This window comes from Myotis brandtii, unplaced genomic scaffold (genome assembly GCF_000412655.1).
Source record: "Myotis brandtii unplaced genomic scaffold, ASM41265v1 scaffold237, whole genome shotgun sequence".
NCBI classification, from domain to species: domain Eukaryota; kingdom Metazoa; phylum Chordata; class Mammalia; order Chiroptera; family Vespertilionidae; genus Myotis; species Myotis brandtii.
Window position 1 is genome coordinate 5905739 of NW_005358943.1, and position 13028 is coordinate 5918766.

Genomic DNA, 13028 nt, shown 5'->3' on the forward strand with positions numbered 1-13028 from the left:
TTTTTTTCCCCGCCCTTGGCAATCCCCTGGCCTCCCCTACCCCCCATTGTCTTATGTCCATTGGTTATGCTTATATGGATGCATACAAGTCCTTCGGTTGATCTCTTACTCCCCTCCCTTCTGCCCCCCAACCCTCTCTGGCCTTCCCACTGCAGTTTGACAATCAGTTTGAGGCAGCTCTGCCTCTGTATCTATTATTGTTCAAAAGTTTGTAATGGTCTTTATTATCCATGAATGAGTGAGATCATGTGGTATTTTTCCTTCATTGACTGGCTTATTTCACTTAGCATAATGCTCTCCAGCTCCATCCATGCCGTTGCAAATTGTAAGAGTTCCTTCTTTTTTACAGCAGCATAGTATTCCATCGTGTAGATGTACCACAGTTTTCTAATCCATTCATCTACTGATGGGCACTTAGGCTGTTTCCAGATCTTAGCTATGGTGAATTGTGCTGCTATGAACATATGGGTGCATATATCCTTTCTGATTGGTGTTTTTGGTTTCTTGGGATATATTCCTAGAAGTGGGATCACAGGGTCAAATGGGAGTTCCATGTTTTGTTTTTTGAGGAAACTCCATACTGTCTTCCATAGTGGCTGCACCAGTCTGCATTCCCACCAGCAGTGCACAAGTGTTCCTTTTTCTCCACATCCTCTCCAGCACTTGTCGTTTGTTGATTTGTTGATGATAGCCATTCTGACAGGTGTGAGATGGTACCTCATTGTTGTTTTGATTTGCATCTCTCGGATGATTAGTGACTTTGAGCATGTTTTCATATGTCTCTTGGCTTTCTGAATGTCCTCTTTTGAAAGGTGTCTATTTAGATCCTTTGCCCATTTTTTGATTGGATTGTTTATCTTCTTTTTGTTAAGTTGTATGAGTTCCCTATAAATTTTGGAGATTAGGCCCTTATCAGATATGACGTTGGCAAATATGTTTTCCCACGCAGTGGGTTTTCTTGTTGTTTTGTTGATGGTTTCTTTTGCTGTGCAGAAGCTTTTTATTTTGATGTAGTCCCATTTGTTCATTTTCTCTTTAGTTTCAACTGCCCTAGGAGCTGTATCAGTGAAGAAATTGCTTTGGCATATGTCTGAGATTTTGTTGCCTTTGGATTCTTCTAGAATTTTTATGGTTTCCTGTCGTACATTTAAGTCCTTTATCCATTTTGAGTTTATTTTTGTGTATGGTGTAAGTTGGTGGTCTAGTTTCATTTTCTTGCATATATCTGTCCAATTTTCCCAACACCATTTATTGAAGAGACTATCTTGGCTCCATTGTATGTTCTTGCCTCCTTTGTCAAATATTAATTGAGCATATTGGTTCGGGCTAATTTCTGGACTCTCTATTCTATTCCACTGATCTATATGTCTGTTCTTGTGCCAGTACCAGGCAGTTTTGAGAACAGTGGCTTTGTAATACAGCTTGATATCTGGCATTGAGATCCCACCTACTTTGTTCTTTCTCAGGATCGCTGCAGCTATTCAGGGTCTTTTTTTATTCCAGATGAATTTTTGGAGAGTTCGTTCTAGATCTTTGAAGTAGGCCATTGGTATTTTAATTATCATGGTATATTTTTTACTATATTCCCTTCCCATTTTCATCCATCTCCCCACCCCCTCCCTTCTGGTAACCATCCTTTTGGTCTCTGTTTCACTGAGTCTGTTTTTGGTCTGTTTTGTTAGATTCCACATGTAAGTGGAACCATACAGTAATTGTCTTTCTCTGCCTGACTTATTTCACTTAGTGTAATACCCTCTAGGTCCATCCATGTTGTTGCAAATGGCAATATTTCATTCTTTTTTTATTGCAGCAAAAAAAGGATGAAATATATATATATCACATTGTCTTTATCCATTCATCTATCGATGGACACCTAGGTTGCTTCCATATCTTTGCTATTATAAATAATGCTACAATGAACACAGGGGTACATAAATCCTTTCAAATTAGTGTTTTCCTTTCCTTTGGATAAAGATTAACTGTTAAGTGCTACATAAAAATGGACATAAAAAAGACTGCTGGACTCTGGAGTTTAGAGGGTAGCCTTTCTTTCACTGCATTTCCCCAGGCACACGAGTTCCCAGTAGGAGATGAGCTTTGAGAATATTCTTTTGCCCTTTGGAGGAGAAGCCCATTCTAGAGCTCCTTCATGTAACAAGGGAAAAAAGTTATCCCCCTTCCTTGAGGATCTGAAAAGCTAGGTGGTTGGAATTCCAAATTAAACACTTTCTGTAGCGTTTTCTTTAGAACAATTTAGCTATTGAATGAGATAGCAAGCACACTGCAAAGTGCACATTACCAAGTGATCTTCCCCTTCCCAAACATACTAAAGAGCTTACCACAGAATAAAATTTAAATTACAGACTGGAATATGGAGTTAAAACTAGCAAAATGGAATGGAAAGGGAAAATATAAACTCCTAAACAAAATTTTAGGAAATTAATGGTATAAACCTGGTGTGGGAAAAAAATCTAGCTGAGCAGTGGTTTATATGAAAAATACCATGGGTTTTAGGTTAACCGCCAGCTCCATGGAGCCAACAGTACCATTTTGGCTTGTAAAGAAATGAGTATAATCTTTGGCTGCCTAGTAGAAGTATAATATCCTAGTAATGGGAAACTTCAGTTTCCTCATCTGCAAGATTGGGGGCTGGATTAGATGATTTCCAAGTCCCATACAGCTCTATGATTTTCTAAGTGTATGTCTCTATGACTTTAAAGTTCTAAACCTGAATTGCTACATTTTCAGGAAATGACCATAGAAAAGATATATAGACTTGATGAAAACAGATAATCCATTTTAATCTCATTGACTTTATAGCTTGACTGATCTTGGGGGGTGAGGGCATCTTTCTATGTGCCGAAGTGACCCACAAATACTTCCCCAAGACACGTGTGACAATGAGACAAACTTGAGAACATTTATTTCCCACCATGTCCAGCTTTACTCAAAACTATTTTTCTTGAGGTGGCAAGCTTGAGCAACCAGTTTTTCTTGAAGTTTGCCTGATACATATGTTTATGGTGAGCTGTACTGTCATTCCTCTGTCTTGCCATAGCCATGGAGGGCCCCTCCCAAGCCAACTAGCTGCCTATTGACATTGGTAATCAAGGATTTGAGAAGCAGAAATCAAGGTCAACATGAGGCAATGACAGAAAGAACTAGAAAGCCCTAGTACACAGGGCCCCCTTACTAGGCTCTGCTGTATATGGACTGAGGGAGGGCATGGATCCAAGTTTTAGCCACAACATAATAGGCAGTCTGTGATGGTTTTGTGGGTAACCAGTGAGCTTCCTCCCTCCATTGCTGCTACCATTCTCTTCTGGACCACTAAGCTGGCATTTTCAGACATTTTAAACATCTTTTGAGAAAAATGCAGCAAAAGAGACCAATCATGGGGAAAGCAAAGCTTTAATAAAAAACAGAATTCCAAATATTTCAACTGGAATTTCTTTGTCTAGCTAAGAGATTTAGACAGTGGATCAGAGAGTCTGTAATTCCTTCTTGTCCTGAAATTAACCAGGTGTATGCCCTTGGGCAAGCCACGCAACAACCTGGGGCCCCATTTCCTCACTTGCAAAATGAGGAACCCCATCTAGCTACTTCCAAGAGTGTCGGGGTATCTTTAGGCTGCCCTTGTTTATGGAGGATTCCCTGACCTAGGAACAGACTATATACTGAACAGGAAAGGAATTATATATAGACTTGGAGGTGATCTCTGTGAAGCCAGTGAGAAGGAGGATCCTAGAATCTTAAGAGGAAGGGCTATAAGCAAGAACTGAAATCACAGGACTCCCAGGTTCCTGCCCCAGGTAAGTCCCTCCCAGGTACTGACTGAGTTGCTCTGTGTCTCACTTTCTTAACTCATCAGGTAGAAGAGGTCACAGAGGGTGGGGCTCTGAACATTGAGGATACTATTCTCAATGTTCTGAAAAGAGGACAGAGGTAGCAGAAAGGCCAGAAGAGGAGTTTCCACGGCACATTAGCCTCAATTTACTATCCCATTCTCTTTCCAGATTGGAAGGGACACAGGAGCCAGGTCAGCTTCGGCATCCCTGGCTTCTTACTTACCTGCATCACCTCACCAGCACAGTCACCAGCTTGGGCAAGGAAATCAAGATCTTGAACCAAAAGGGGTAAGTCCAGGAGATGCTAAATTAGATGGGCTTTTGGAGATTTTTGTGGGATCCATAGGGGAGAGGACTTTCTTTTATTTTTTATTGTGATATAATATACATAACATGATTTTTACCACTGTAACCATTTTTAAATATACAATTCAGTGGAGAGGCCTTTTATGATTATTCAGTTATCTCCCTACCCGTGGTCGGCAAACTGCGGCTCGAGAGCCACATGCGGCTCTTTGGCCCCTTGAGTGTGGCTCTTCCTAAGACTTAGGAGTACCCTAATTAAGTTAATAACAATGTACCTACCTATATAGTTTAAGTTTAAAAAATTTGGCTCTCAAAAGAAATTTCAGTCATTGTACTGTTGATATTTGGCTCTGTTGACTAATGAATTTGCCGACCACTGCCCTATACTAATGTAGATTGTGGGCTCCCTGCTAGGAAAGTTCTTGATTAGTCTGCAGGGTCAGACTGCAGGGTCCCATCAGTTAGGCTGGGCTTAGCTTCTGCAATAGAGGAACACCCCAAAATGCCAGAAACAGGGCAGAAAATTATTCAGTGGTCGTTTCTCCTTGATACAGGGTGAGATCATACTTGCTGCTGTGTCCCTTTAATTTTTATCTCTGCTTTGGCCCTAACCACTTGTCCAGACCTGTGGTTTGCCCTTGGGCCTGTTTTCTTTTATTATACTGCATTTTTGTTCTCTGATTTCTGGCTTATTCTGACCATGAAAAACCTATTTCTTCTGGGATCAGCCTTGTCTCCCCCTTCACTGATCCTGCATACCTTACTTGTCAGATATGATTGACAGCTTCTTCTCTCTACTTGAGCTTCAATCCCACATCCCTGACTGTGTACTGGTCATTTCCTCTAGAATGTGCCAGTCATGGTTCTGCCAAGCATATCTCAACATGTCCAAAAACAACCTTCTTTTCTTTTTTTTTTTTCCTACAAACCAGCAGCTCTTATAACCTCTGAGCTCCTGTCAATAGTTCATTGAGTCATTCAGACAAGAAGCAAAGTCTTTTTTGATTTAATCTCCTTTCAATGCCATTCAGTCCCTAAGAACAGATTTTCCTTCAAAACTCTGATGGATACCTTGTATCCATCCTTCCTTCCTCCCTTCCCCCTCCCCCTCGACCATGCCCATTTCTAGGTCCTTACCACCTCTAATATCATCTAGTGCTGTGTCCACTCTTCCCCTGATTGGCGTTCCTGTGCCAGACCTAGAGCTATCTTTATTAATCAAGTCATATCTGTTCAAAACCTGAAGTTCTTCCCTATTCCTACCATGTAGGCTTCTTAACCTTATCAGACTGTTCAGTTCCCCCAATTTGATTCCATTCTGGAAAGTCCTTCTGCCAGGCAGCTATATTGTAATAGAAAGTTAAATGAACGTGGAATGAGTGGAACTGCTTTCAGATCCTAGCTTTATACTCATCAGAACCACTTGGGCCAGTCACCCACTCTTGGATCCCCCTTTGAATAATGGGGATGATAATATGTACATCATAGGGAATTTTATGAGGATTCAATGAGATAAATACGTGTGGAGGCAGGTTAGCAATGTGCTCAGAACTCACATTTGAACAGACTCCCTTGGTTCAAATCCAGGCTTTTCTACTCAGTAACCATGTGACCTGGAACAAGTTCCTTAATCTCTCTGGGCTTCGTGTTTTTCGTTTGTAAAACAGAGATATAGCAGTGCATACCTCCTAGGTCTGTAGTGACAATCACATGAGATAATGTATATAAAGTGCTTAATACATGCCTGGCACATTGTGAGCTGTAATAGGCATAAGCTATTACTATTATTATGTGCAAGAGACCTAATCAGCACTTAATAAATGTTTGCTAAGTTTGTTGATGAATTCATCTTATCCATATGATCTCATTTCCCACTAATTGTTGCTAAGTACATTACTGTGCCACCCTTCCTCCAGACAGGCTGACCACCTTGACTTTCATTAAAACATCTTCCACTTTCCTTGCCTTTGGTTCTGGTACTTCTCTTTTCTAGAATGGCATAATTTCTCTTCCCTGCCTATCCAAATTCTTCCCATTCTTTAAAGTCTGTCCTAAACCCTGCCTCCATGAAACTCTCTTCTGTACTTACTGTTTTCTCACTTTCCTAAACCAGTTACCCCTGATTCAGCATATGGTACACTCAGATACTGTTTCCTTTGTACTCATTTTACGTCTTCAACTAGTCTGGAAGATGTTCACCAGTCTAGCATTGTTTCAGAATGCATAGTAAACACAGTGAATATTTAATCTACTAGACCCGTGGTCAGCTAACTGCGGCTCGAGAGCCACATGCGGCTCTTCGGCCCCTTGAGTGTGGCTCTTCCTAAGCCTTAGGAGTACCCTAATAAAGTTAATAACAATGTACCTACCTATATAGTTTAAGTTTAAAAAATTTGGCTCTCAAAAGAAATTTCAATCGTTGTACTGTTGATATTTGGCTCTGTTGACTAATGAGTTTGCCGATCACTGTACTAGACTATCTTATCAACTCAGACTATCTCTTGGGATCACATTCCCTGGTTATATTTAGGGTGGAATTTGAAAAAAGGGAAACACACTTAGTTGTGTGAGGGTGAGAAAGGGTCCAGAATTCTGAAACAACTTTTCAGAACTAGAGTCTCTTATCAACAGAGTGGCACCTGAAGGTGGGCAGATGAGGGGGTGAGGGATAAGGAGTTCCTGCTACACGGGACAAGGTCCTTGGCCTCTGGGCCAACGTGTTGGAGAAATGCTTAAGGATGGGGGCTCAGCAGTTGAGGGGCTGGAGGCAGACCATAGCTGACACAGACAGGAAAGTGTCCCCATTCAAATTTGGTTCTTGCTGTGACAGGCTTTGCCTTTAACTAGTTTCTCAAGTTCTTACACCTTTACACAACATTTGCCCTATTGAGAAACTGGTTTTGCATGAAACTTCCCATGGCTTTAGGCAAATATCCATGACGGTGTTTGCATACCGTTGGGGTTTTACCCCTCCCAAATGTACCAATAAAGATGAAGTGGCATTCAGATGACGTGATATGAAGGACATCACTGCAGCCTCAAAACTGAAAATGCCATAACTATGTGAAAGGTTCATACCAGGATTTCACAATCACAGCGAAGGCCAAGAAAGACTAGCCCAGATGCAAGGTAAAGAGCGTTGTCTTTACCCCAGTTCTCACAAAGCCTTCTCTGCAGCCTACATGGATCTCCCATCTCTGAACTCCTGTAGTACATATTATCTAGACTACACAGTTCAGTCCTGCATTATACAGTGTCTTCTAAAAATTCTCCATGTGTTAGTTGTGTCCCCCTACCTCGTCGCAAGTCCCTGAGAAGACAGACTATCTCTCATACTCTTTTGCTCTCTCCTGTGGAGCTCCTCAATACACTTCAGTGCTGGGCACAATAAGATTCTCAACAAGTGTTGACGATATGTTTTGGGAAATGTGAATTCATGAAAAGTGGCTCCACCAAGGAGAAATAGAAGACCTGTCTCTTTGTTAAAGTGGTGGGCAACCCTAGCTGGTTAGGCTCAGTGGATAGAGCGTTGGCCTGCAGACTGAAGGGTCCCAGGTTTGATTCTAGCCAAGGGCACATGCCTGGGTTGTAGGCTCCACCCCCAGTAGGGGGTGTACAGGAGCAGCAACAATGATTCTCTCATCATTGATGTTTCTATCTCTCTCTCCCTCTCCCTTCCTCTCTGAAATCAATAAAAATACATATTTTTTAAAAAGTGGTGGGCTTAGGGAGTCCCATCATCATTTACGGTGCTGTCAGCAGCACCAGCCTCCTTTCATCAGTCAGGGAGTCAACTGGGGTTGTAGTGAGAATTAAGTGAGATAATGGATTGTAAACACAGTGGTTGGCTATGAGAGATGTTCAATACTTGTTGGCTCTTTCTCCTTTCCTTCTCTTGAGTATCCTGCTCAAAGTTATAAAAAAATTAAGTGCCAGCCTCTCTTGTTTTTTAAGCTACAGTACAGTTAGGACACAGGGTCCCAGTGCTTTCCCACTTAGGAGAGAGCAGTGTTTGCCCTAGTGTCTGAGATCCCTTCCCATTTCCCTTTCTCCCCCTCAACCATGAGGGTCATACAGTAAGAGCTGTGAGGAGCATCAGAAATCCTCTGACTCAACCGCTTTATTTTGTAGATGAGGAAACTTGGGGTTCAGGAAGGAGCAGTTGAGGATGGTGGAGGGAGGATCTGTGAGCTTTGGAGTCAGGTAGAATTGGACTCTCATCCCAGTGCCACCACTTTTTAGCTGTGGGATTTGGGGGAGTCTCTTCACATCTTGGAGCCTCAATTTTCTCATCTTTAAAGTGGGTGGGTAACAATGCCAACCTACTGGGGTTGTAGTGATAATTAAGTGAGATAATGGTATATAAACACAGTGCTTGGCAATGAGAGATGCTCAATACTTGTTGGCTCTTTCCCCTTGCCTTCTCTTGAGTATCCTGCCCAAATTATAAAAAAATGAAGTGCTAGCCTCTCTTGTGTTTTAAGCTAGATAGTCTTTCAATCACACACTAAAGCTAGTCTTCTATCCACTAGAAAATTAGGGTGAACCATTAAAATTTTTAAAAATTACCTTTACTGGGGATTTGGACCAATTTGTATGCCTCAGAGATAAAAGAAATTAAAAGACAGGAATACTGAATTTCACAGTGAAATTCAGAGGTCTTGAGGTTTTACCCATTTCTGACTACAGTGTTTGAACTCCTGGGACTCCTAAAATAATACTGATGGCCTTTTACCCTTTAAAATAAAAAATCCAGTATCCGATATATTTACATGCTTTGACTTTCACCCTAATATTTTCCACCTGTTTTTCTTTTTTTTTTTTTAATATATTTTATTGATTTTTTACAGAGAGGAAGGGAGAGAGATAGAGAGTTAGAAACATCGATGAGAGAGAAACATCGATCAGCTGCCTCCTGCACATCTCCCACTGGGGATGTGCCCGCAACCCAGGTACATGCCCTTGACCGGAATCGAACCCGGGACCCTTCAGTCCGTAAGCCGATGCTCTATCCACTGAGCCAAACCAGTTTCGTCTCACCTGTTTTTCTTAAGATGTACTCTTCTGCCCATTAGTCATCAATTGGAGCTAAACACTGCTGTTGAGTTCTGTTAAAGAAACAAGAAATCTGTATTGGTAATGATCATTGTGGACTTGTGAGGGGGTTTAGTCTCAGAAATGAAATGGACATATATATCATTTGTAAAAATTAATGCTTGATGATAAACCTTTCTTTCACATGCTGGAGAAGATTTATGGGAATCATTATTTCTTTTTAAAATTTTAGCTAGTTAATATTCATTGTGTTTGGTTGCAATATATCTTTAAGCATGAAGCAGAGCTAGGATGAGACCAGAACAACAATCTCAGCATGAAATACCTCCTACTTGTGACTGTTACAATGATCAAATTGTGATTACTGATTCATCATTTGGTGAATCAGGTAGGTCTTAAAGGAAGAGGAACAAAGCAGGAGCAAACCTCCCTGAAGTTTTCTTTGTGGGAGGTGTGGTAGGCAGAATAATGGTCCCTCAAAGTCCCTGTCCTAATCCTCAGGACCTGTGAATGTTAGGCCACATGGCAAGGGGGGATTAAAAATGCAAAGGGAATTAAAGTTGCTAATTAGCAAACTTTAACAAAGGGGAATTATTCTGGATTATTCAGGTGGGCCCAATGTCCTCTCAAAGGTCCTTTATAGGAGAAAAGGGGGCAGAGGAGAACCAGAGAGAGGGTAAGTGATGTGAGAAGAACTCTACCCACTGTTGCTAGCTTTGAAGATGGAAGAAGGGGTCATGAGCCAAGGAATATGGCAGCCTCTGGAAGCTGGAAAGGGCCAGAAAATGGATTTCCCCCTAGAGCAGTGGTTCTCAACCTTGGCTGCACATTAGAATCACCTGGGAATCTTGTTAAAATCCTGATTTCTGGGCCTCATCCTCCGGAAATTCTGTTTCTTTGTTACTAATGATGAGGCCCAGAAATCAGGATTTTAACAAGATTCCCAGGTGATTCTAATGTGCAGCCAAGGATGAGAACCACTGGCCTAGAGCATCCAGCGGGAAAGACAGCCCTGCTGACACCTTGACTTTAGCCCAGCAAGATCTATTTTAGATGCCTGAATTCCAGAACTTTAAGATAATAAATCTGTGTTGTTTCCAGCCACTAGGTTTGTGGTAACTTACTTACATCAGTGATACCAAAATACTAGTATAAAAGATTTCTCCAAACAAAGGCTGACAGACCATTTTGCCCAAAAGATGCTGCCTGCCATTCTGGGATTTCACACAATCATGGGCAACCTTTAAAGTTCCCAAAGGAACTGAGACATGGGGAGAGGCTGAAGATCAATGTCAAGGGGGCATAGTGATCAGCAGTTATTAAAGAATGCTTCTCACAGAGATGCAAATCAAAACAACAATGAGGAACCATCTCACACCTGTCAGAATGGCTATCATCAACAAATCAACAAACGACAAGTGCTGGAGAGGATGTGGAGAAAAAGGAACACTCGTGCACTGTTGGTGGGAATGCAGACTGGTGCAGCCACTATGGAAGACAGTATGGAGTTTCCTCAAAAAACTGGAAATGGAACTCCCATTTGACCCTGTGATCCCACTTCTAGGAATATATCCCAAGAAACCAAAAACACCAATCAGAAAGGATATATGCACCCATATGTTCATAGCAGCACAATTCACCATAGCTAAGATCTGGAAACAGCCTAAGTGCCCATCAGTAGATGAATGGATTAGAAAACTGTGGTACATCTACACGATGGAATACTATGCTGCTGTAAAAAAGAAGGAACTCTTACAATTTGCAACGGCATGGATGGAGCTGGAGAGCATTATGCTAAGTGAAATAAGCCAGTCAATGAAGGAAAAATACCACATGATCTCACTCATTCATGGATAATAAAGACCATTACAAACTTTTGAACAATAATAGATACAGAGGCAGAGCTGCCTCAAACTGATTGTCAAACTGCAGTGGGAAGGCCAGAGAGGGTTGGGGGGCAGAAGGGAGGGGAGTAAGAGATCAACCGAAGGACTTGTATGCATGCATATAAACATAACCAATGGACATAAGACACTGCGGGGTAGGGGAGGCCAGGGGATTGTCAAGGGCGGAGATAAAAAAGATAATAAATTAAAAAAAAAAGAATGCTTCTCACATTTGGCCCCGTAAGGGTGGAGAAGACATCTATAATAATAAAAGCGTAATATGCTAATTAGACCAGAGGTCCTTCCTTCTGGACAAAGCCGCAGCGGGCGGGGGCCGCAGCAGAGGTCCTTGGCTGCTGCAGTGGCAGATAGGGGCTGGGACCAAGGCCCTTGCACGAATTTCGTGCATTGGGCCTCTAGTATAAATATAACTCATAACCTCCAGGAGAGACAGGATTACTTGGTATTTGCATTACATCTTTTATTTATGAAATTAATACACTTAAAGGATTTCACTTAAACAGTTTCATTGAATCCTCCCATCAACCAACCCTATGAGGTGACAATTTTTACTATCCCATTTTATAAACAAGAAAACTGAAGCTTAGAGAGTTAATTTTCCTGAAATCAGAAAATAGTAAGAAAAACTGGGATTCAAACAGATCTGGTTCCAAAACCTAGGTGCTTCACTACCCTGTTATCTGTCCTGTCTGGAGAGCATTCAGCCAGGAAGTTGATACATGTAGAGAGTGCGCATTAGTTATGGTAATTTCTACTAGTAAATGGAGGTTGTGGTGGATATCTACTCTCCATATGTCTGCTTCTCATGAACATGGAATCTTCCTAGCACAGCCGTGGGCAAACTACGGCCCGCGGGCCGGATCCGGCCCGTTTGAAATGAATAAAACTAAAAAAAAAAAAAGACCGTACCCTTTTATGTAATGATGTTTACTTTGAATTTATATTAGTTCACACAAACACTCCATCCATGCTTTTGTTCTGGCCCTCCGGTCCAGTTTAAGAACCCATTGTGGCCCTCGAGTCAAAAAGTTTGCCCACCCCTGTGCATGTACCTGTCGTTAAAAGCATCACTGGCCAGTGGTGGCTTCTTGCTGAACGTTTTTAATTCACTATATATCATAAACCTAAATTTGACATAAAATACAGGCCAACCCCACCTCCCTCAACCTCAGACCTCCACCCTGTTTCCTATTTTAAGAATTTTGTTATTAATCGAATGGCTGTGGGGGGGGGGCAGGGTGGGAGGTCAATTGGGGGAAAAGGAGGCATATGTAAAACTTTAGACGATAAGAAAAAATACATCTTCCACTCTAAAAAAAAAAAGAATTTTGTTATTAATCAGTCATCTAGACTCAAGAGCTATAAAAGCAGCAACAGCTAACACTTACTGAGAATACATTCCAGTTATTGTGCTAAGCATTTTAGACATCATGCATTTAACCCTCTGAACTACCGTATGAGGAAGGTACAATTATTAACCCCATTTTATAAGTGAGGAAATTGAAGCTTATATAAATGGCCAAAGGTGACACCTTAGCTTCATCATTCATTATTCATCTTATTCACCCTCCATAGCTCATTAATCACCAAGTCCTCTCAATTCTCCCTCTGTGCTATTTCTTGCATTTGTTGCTTTCTTTCCATGTCCACTGCCACTGTAACAGTCTTGGCGCTTTTTGACTTATGCCTGAATTGTTGCCATAACCCAATATAGTCTATCTTATTCCATGATCCCTTTTCTTAGACCTTTCTAATATGCTTTGGTAAGACTAAGCCACCTAAAATCCCACTTTTATCCTATCCATTTCGAAGTCCAAACCTTTAAACCGGAGAAGGTACTCCCAAATATCCCCAGCGGTCTATCCTTGGACAGTGTAATGGCAGCAATATATTTTTTAAATTAAATAATTTT

General features: G+C 41.4%; 1 protein-coding gene and 1 long non-coding RNA gene across 3 annotated transcripts in view; one reads left to right on the forward strand and one right to left on the reverse strand.

Moving 5' to 3' along the window:
- Positions 1 to 13028, forward strand: part of DUSP16 (dual specificity phosphatase 16) — a 117027-nt gene that overhangs the window by 15619 nt on the left and 88380 nt on the right. Inside the window, exon 2 of the mRNA XM_014540203.1 lies at positions 4017 to 4136. The gene's annotated coding sequence lies outside the window, so the exon portion shown is untranslated. The remainder of the gene's footprint in view (positions 1 to 4016; positions 4137 to 13028) is intronic.
- The window catches only part of LOC102253283, an 11678-nt gene continuing 6888 nt past the window's right edge, over positions 8239 to 13028 (reverse strand). The window contains exons 3-4 of one of the 2 annotated variants that reach the window (XR_001362216.1): positions 9195 to 9262; positions 8239 to 8476 (exon numbers count right to left, since the gene is read on the reverse strand). This is a non-coding gene — a long non-coding RNA (uncharacterized LOC102253283). Of the gene's footprint in view, positions 8480 to 9194; positions 9263 to 13028 lie in introns of both variants that reach the window. The other variant, XR_313620.2, reaches the window with a different exon arrangement.